Source organism: Lolium rigidum, chromosome 6 (genome assembly GCF_022539505.1).
Source record: "Lolium rigidum isolate FL_2022 chromosome 6, APGP_CSIRO_Lrig_0.1, whole genome shotgun sequence".
NCBI classification, from domain to species: domain Eukaryota; kingdom Viridiplantae; phylum Streptophyta; class Magnoliopsida; order Poales; family Poaceae; genus Lolium; species Lolium rigidum.
This window is the reverse complement of record NC_061513.1, coordinates 75,654,863-75,662,716: the sequence shown is the minus strand read 5'-3', so window position 1 is coordinate 75,662,716 and position 7,854 is coordinate 75,654,863. Positions and strand designations below refer to the sequence as shown.

At 47.1% G+C, this 7,854-nt stretch overlaps 1 pseudogene; it reads right to left on the bottom strand.

Annotated features, from left to right (window-relative positions):
* Window positions 1-3,716: 3,716 nt before the first annotated feature.
* Window positions 3,717-5,284, bottom strand: LOC124662815 (annotated as a pseudogene).
* Window positions 5,285-7,854: the final 2,570 nt, after the last annotated feature.

The following is a 7,854-nucleotide window of genomic DNA, read 5'->3' as shown; positions in this document are numbered from 1 at the left end:
GGTGGCTCACGCCGGCGGCGCCATCGATTCTATCCTCCGTCGCGGACGGTGCGCGCACGCCGTCATCCGCAACCTCCGCCAGCGCGCGCTCGCCCAAGGCCACGACTTCCTCCAGCGCGTGCTCCGGCTCGTCCCCGAGTTCCTCCGCCGCCTGCTGCGTCAGCGGCAGCCCTGCCAGCGACAGCGAGCGGAGACGCCGCCGCCACCGCCTCCACAGCCGCCGCTGAAGCGGTGTGCCCTTTTGTACGCCTATGTTCCTCATCGCCGGCGCCCCCGCGCCCCGTCCACCTCTCCACCTCCACCTTCACCTCCACCGCCACCTCCGCCGCGACGTGAGCCTTTCGTAAGGATTCTTCCCTTCTTCCGCCAAATTCTGTGTGGTTTATTCATAGTTTGCTGCATCCATGCTCTTGTGCCAGTATGCTGTAAAGGATTCACACCAGTCTCTGGATAATTCTATCGGGAGGGGATGAAAATAGGGAGTCTTGACTTGCTAGTTGCTTCTTTAGGGTCTGAATAAGATCAGCAGCCATCTCCCACGCCCACCTGCATGCTTGAGCTACAAAGACTGTGATTTCTCTATGACTCCTTCTATTTCTTGCAGTCCATGTTGCCCACATGCTGCATAGGATAGTTCCACAATTAACCTGCGAACAAAAAACACTGTCATTCTATCAAGAACATCTTGGCTCCAGATTACCAAACTGAAGAATTATGTGGATTGATTATTACCTGCTAGCTTACATGTGCACGAGTAGATACTCTTCTAAGTTCTACCCCATTATAATTTCAGAGCATTTGATGATTAAATGATGCAATTGGTGATTTTCTTCACAAGTGTAGCTCTCTTCTTGTGCTTCATTATGTCATCAGTACCGTCTTGCTGTTCTGCCCTTATGATTCTTGATGAAACAGATGATATGAAAAATCTGCAAATAAAATTATGCTTGTTTACTCCTTTTGTCAGATGTGAATATGTGATAGGCCAAAGATAGTGAATCTGCAGAAATTTTTGCAAACTACTAATTACGTGAAGGTAATGCAGATGACATCCAAAACTAAGAAAATATATATACCTTGGATTCTAGACAACCCGGTCACTGAATATGGCTCAACTTGTCAAGCCAGTCACTGAATTCTAGAAGAAAAGATCGCAATACCTTGGGAACTACTTATTGACTGCTATTGTGTTTCCTTTTCCGTCAGATTGTTGATGGTGAGGAGGTACCGGAGGCGATCGTCAAACAGTATGCCAACTATTGCCACCTAGCAACTACCTGTCCGGCGAAGTGGACAGTGTGCCACTTCTGTATCTTTGAGATTCAGAAGTCATGGAGATCCACTGTCCTTACCTCCGATGTGAGTAGTACTCCTGTGATACATCATATATTTCAACAATACCCCTCTTGAGTTTGTGCTAAGTTGATTCTTTTGTGTGTAGATGTACGTCCACTGCAGTCAACATCATGCTTTAGGCGGGACTGGTGTTCGTTGCAACGAGGCTGGCTGCAGCGTCAGAGCACGCGCAGGCCGTGACCAGGCCCTACACACACATTTTTGCCACAGGCTGCTTCCAGGTTGGTGGAAGAAGTATCTCTGACGGGCCATAGGCAGGTACAAATAACTGTCCACTGCCATATTATTTCAATTTAGCAAAATTTACGGACTTCTTTCCTACATCCCGTCTAGCCTATTTCTCTGACTGTGAACTGCATATAACTTCTAATTCTGCATTAGTCTTGTATATATTTCGACATGCCACATAATCATTAGCTTATGCAGCTGTATTTTGGTAAACTTCAGAGAAAAAGTGTTCGTTGTAGCTGTATGTTGGTGAAGCTACAAATACTTACACTGGAACTGGGGCCACATGTTGACAAATATTCTTTATTTGTAAATGCAGGAACGATATCAAAAGATAGCAGTCGTGGGTCAAAGCCCGGCTGAGTGACAACATTGAAGGGAAAGACTAGCAACCATGTTTTGCCATCTTACGTTTGCCACGGAAATTAGTGTAGAACTCCTAACACTGTTGCTGGGCTCATGTTGAGCAGAAACATGCTCCAAAACCATGTGATTGACATGTCTGGTTTATCTGGAACCAGTTCAATAGTATCCGGGCTGTGGATTTGAATATGTAAATTGTTGTGTATCTCATCTTGACAATCCAATTAAGATTTGAAGGTCTCTCTTTTTTCCTTGCATGCTTGGTATTATATCTGTGTGAGGCATATTTATTATACAAGAAATGAACCCAGAAAATACACACCCGTTGTGCCATTCCAGGGAACTTTTTCTTATTTTATCTCAAAAGAAAGAAACTGATTTAAACCAGCATCTCTTCTAGAGGACTGAGTAGGTTGGACCAGATCTTTTTTTTTCTACAATACAAACAGTTTGAACCAGTTATAATGTAGTGAATCAGTTCTTGTCCTTTTGTACTGATTGAGTAGGTTGAACCATCTCATTAAATCACAGTAGTGAATTATTGTTACTTATAGTCAATAAGGATAATCCTGCAGATGTGCCTATACCTACCACCAAATTCTCTTCATTTTCAGATGTGTTAAATGAGGCAAAAGATATAAAAATCACTTGAGCCAGCGAGAACTTACCTGTGTCACCATCAGTTGGTAGCATAGCGTCTATCCTTGGTCAGATCCAAAGCCTAGCTAGAAAGTGAGCAAGATAGCTTTTTCATTGGAACAAAAGAAGATGAGTTCAACATTTTCAGGAAGCATAAAGTGAGCATAGAGTCTCAAGGTAGCCTGTATTATGGTAACAATAAAATAAAAGGTAGCATGGCTTATTATGTCAACTTGCAACAATTTGCAAGAGTCATACATGCTTCGATATATTATTTGGAAAAGTAAAGGGACAAAGGAGAGATAAGTTAAGAGCACACTCTAAAAATCCACAACACAACTGGATACTGTGAGAAGCACACACACACAACCTGGCCTCTGCCATACAAATCTTAAAGCATAAATAATCCATACCAGCAGTAATCATGCTATCCATGCATGTATTCATGTATGTATGACCATTGACATCAACGAAATGAAGCATTATAAGCATTGGTTCAGAATTAGTGCAATTGCCGCCAAATTCAATAAAGGCTTCAGAAAGAAAATGCAGAGTTTCATGACACGAAGCAGCAAAGAGCCAAAAGGAATACCAGAATTAGTCTTGATATTTTTTAGACTGTAGTGGTAAGGTTTGAATTAAATTGGGAAACCAGCAAAAAAATATTTATGCTCACATACTGCAGCTATGTTCCTATTTCCAGTGTAGCAGAATAGCATTCACTTAGTCCTGCTGATTCAGTTCATCATATGTGGCCGAGCAACAGACCTACCGATTACACACTCATTTGGACATTCAGAGAAGAAAATTTTCCATGGGCACATTAAACTCACTAAGATAAAAGTTGGCATTAGCATTGCCAAGAAATACAACTGAAAAACGTCAATTTTCCATTGGCACATTAAACTGTGCGTAGAACAACATGATTACAGAATATGTAAACAGATAAAACCTCACAACTATTTATTCAGAGCCAACTAGGTCTAATCTAGTGTTTACGGGCCGGGGTGAAACGATGATGACGCCATCAGGCACACTTCAATGGCCCCTTCAGTATTTTGTTGATAACTTCCACCAGCAGCCCCAGTAACCATCCCTGTGTAGGCTTATTGGTCCGATCAAACTTTTTTTCAATCCCCTCTTGAAGCCGCGTTCATCTTTCTAAGATCAGGGGTAACCCAAATAGGAGCTGGAAAGTTGGAGCACAGTTGAGGAGATACAAATTCTTCCTTGGTGTTATCATCCAAGTTGAGAATTCCCATATCACGGTGATTATTCTTTAACCCCGTTGTCCACAAAAAACTATCATCAGTAAAGTAGGCACGATTTGCCTTGAGTGACGGATATTCATCAGCACTGAGACAAAGTGATTGATTATGTCCAAGAAACAACAAATGGTCACGCAACCTATTGATTTCCTTCAATTTACTTCCCGAGGGTCAAATTCATATATTTTATATCTTGTAGTGTTCCAAAACACAGGCGCGCCAGGCTCAGGTTCTAAATCATGATCCTCCAAGAGTCTCCAAATAAGCAACAGATCGCCCCATGGAGCTTGAACAATGTACATGTGCCCACAGTCATACATATTGCGCATTCGTATAATTATCTCCACTGTGACAACAGGTCCACTACTAAAATCAAAAGCATGAAGTTCTCCGGTTCCAGTGACTGCGTACAGTAGGCCATCCTTGTAAGTGCAGTCGTCATAGCCTTCATGAGGTGGCAGCCAGGTCCACTTATCGTCACCTACCCTTGCAAAAGAGAGCTGACGCATGGGATTATGGATGAGCACCACAATGTAGCTTCCGGTGGATGCATCAGGAAACACAAACGCCTTATAGTGGAGTTGATCCCGCAGCTTGTCAAGAGCAAAAATAGATGGCGAGCTATAACCAGCATGCGTTCCAGTGTGCCACGACAGTTCATACTTGTGCAGAGTGGCTGTACTCATCGAATATGGGCTTCACCTGCTCAATTGTGATCACTGAAGGTAGAGCAATCTGTTGAGATGTGATCGGATTGAGAAGATGCATCTCAGATCTTTCATCAGCAGTAACCAGCCAGCCATGAGAGGACCCGATGAAACACCTAGTACGGATAGGTGGCTCCGGAAGAGTTAGCTTGTACGATCTCTTTTCACTGAGGCTGTAGAGGTAAGCGGAGCTATCACCAGCAGATTCAGAAGTATAGAGGAGGCACGGCGTCTGCGCTAGTTTGTACAGCCCAAGGCTCAGTAGGCTGGTACATGCAGAGTGCCAAGAGGGGCAGACAGCGCCAGCACGGATGAGATCAGGGATTTCGAGGGTGGAAAAGATATCCATCAAGATGTCCTGAGGCAGCTCTGGCGATGTGCCCACGATAGTCTCGGTCAGTGGTTGATGAACATCTTTGCAGAATTTCTTCAGTGAACTGGAAGTGAAGCCTAGCAGCTTTGGCAAATATTTCCGTTGAATAGCTAGACTCCTTAAGCTGATTATCGAGGCGACGCTACATAGCTCCATGGGAGTGGAGCAGGGCCTCTCTGCCAATATCTGGAAAAAGACTGGAACAGATTTCTTCAGCCCAGGGAAGGCACGGTCCTAAGTTGCAAAGACCTGATGCTTTGACAGAGCTGACCAATTTCTTCAGAGACAAAAGGCAAGCTGCTGTCTTTATATAGATCGCCAGCCGATGGCGCACTCCCAATTCGAATCGGTGAAACACATCCGAGTCCGAGTCCGGGAAAGATCCGGATTTGGTGTAGGAGCGAGCTTGTTTCTGTAGGGATTCTTCCGAGTCCCGCTTGGTTTCTTCTCCGAATTTACTCTGCCAAGCTAGGGCTAAATGAAGAGCACTAACCGGCGGCAGGCGGCACGAGGGGATTAATCCGCCGGGTTTGGGGACGGGGGGAGGCGGTGAGCATCCGGCGACGGCAACGGCGAGCTTCTGGGGGAGCAGTCCGGCTTCGCGCCGCCCTCCGCGGTGGCTGTGGCGACAGGAGGAGTGGTGGACTGATGGTCCGGTGGAGCGACAGAGTAGTTTTTTTTTTCTCCTATTCCAATTTTCAGAACGTGGGTCTATTGCGGCCGACGCATTTCAAGTTTTCAACGTCCGAAAATGTGCGCATGGCCTCCGTTTACATCGGTCCAAATGGTTGAAATTAACCGCGCGTCCGTTTGCGTTGGGAGTGGCTCCAGCATTTTTTTTTCTTGAATTTTCGTTTTTTATAACATGAAAATAGAATTTATATAGTAAAAGAAAGGAAAAAAAACCCTAAGAACGCCTGCGCCTACTGTTTCTCCTCGTCGCTGTTGATCACGACGAGCTCCGGTACCACCCACGGCCAGTTGAGAAGCGGCGGAACATACGTCGGGCGCGCCGACGGTGTTGGAGGCGGAGGAGCCCAGGCCTGTGGCGGCGGTGGAGGAGCCCAGGCCGGAGCTGGAGCCCCCCACGGGTTGTAGGGCGGAGGTGGAGGCGGCGGTTGAACCGGTGGCGTGGACGAGTCATGTAGTGCCAGTGGTAGGGTTTCTTCCTCCGATAGGCCCGGCGGCATGATGCCAGTGGCATAGCGGGGCAGCGGCGGCTGCATAGGTCGGTCCACCTCGGAGACGAGGAGGTCGAGCCTCACGATCTCGTCGTCCGTCATGTTGTCCGGGTAGTCAAACTCCCAGCCCTCCGCCAAGGCCAACTGCCATTCCTGGAAAATGCACGTGACGTAGTCGTCGCTGTCGTCCTTGGTCTCGTCGTTCTGGTACGCGAGCGCCTCGTTGTAGTCCTCGTCGTCGTCGCCGTCGTTGTCGTCGTGGTCGTCATGTGCAGGCATCGGCGCCTGCCGTCTTCGACGACGAGGCGCCAGTGGACGGTCGAAGGGGAAGTCCCTATCGCCCATGAACCCCGCCCTCCTCCTCCGATCCTTTTCGGACACGAGCCAGGTGCGCCAGCTGTCGGAGTCGATGGCATTGGCGGGATCGGCGCGGAGGTCGCGTACAGCAGTAAGTTTCCCTCACTAAGAAACCAAGGTTTATCGAACCAGTAGGAGTCAAGAAGCACGTTGAAGGTTGATGGCGGCGAAGTGTAGTGCGGCGCAACACCAGGGATTCCGGTGCCAACGTGGAACCTGCACAACACAACCAAATTACTTTGCCCCAACGTGACAGTGAGGTTGTCAATCTCACCGGCTTGCTGTAACAAATGATTAGATGTATAGTGTGGATGATGATTGTTTGCAGAAAACAGTAAAACGAGTATTGCAGTAGATTGTATTCGATCTAAAAGAATGGACCGGGATCCACAGTTCACTAGAGGTGTCTCTCCCATAAGAAATAGCATGTTGGGTGAACAAATTACAGTTGGGCAATTGACAAATAAAGAGGGCATGACCATGCACATACATGTTATGATGAGTATTGTGAGATTTAATTGGGCATTACGACAAAGTACATAGACCGCTATCCAAGCATGCATCTATGCCTAAAAAGTCCACCTTCAGGTTATCATCCGAACCCCCTCCAGTATTAAGTTGCAAACAACAGACAATTGCATTAAGTATGGTGCGTAATGTAATCAACACATACATCCTTAGAGATAGCATCGATGTTTTATCCCTAGTGGCAACAGCACATCCACAACCTTAGAACTTTCTGTCACTATCCCAGATTTAATGGAGGCATGAACCCACTATCGAGCATAAATACTCCCTCTTGGAGTTACAAGCAAAAACTTAGCCAGAGCCTCTACTAGTAACGGAGAGCATGCAAGATCATAAACAACACAAAGATAATAGATTGATAATCAACATAACATAGCATTCACTATTCATCGGATCCCAACAAACACAACATGTAGCATTACAGATAGATGCTCTTGATCATGTTAGGCAGCTCACAAGATCCAACAATGAAGCACAATTAGGAGAAGACGACCATCTAGCTACTGCTATGGACCCATAGTCCAGGGGTGAACTACTCACTCATCACTCCGGAGGCGACCATGGCGGTGAAGAGTCCTCCGGGAGATGATTCCCTCTCCGGCAAGGTGCCGGAGGCGATCTCCAGAATCCCCCGAGATGGGATTGGCGGCGGCGGCGTCTCTGGAAGGTTTTCCGTATCGTGGCTCTCGGTACTGGAGTTATTATCGACGAAGGCTTAAGTAGGCGGAGGAGATAGGTCAGGGGCGCCACGAGGGCCCCACACAATAGGCCGGCGCGGCCAAGGCCTGGGCCGCGCCGCCCTAGCGTGTGGGCGCCTCGTCGCCCCACTTCGTTTCCTCCCCGGACTTCTGGAA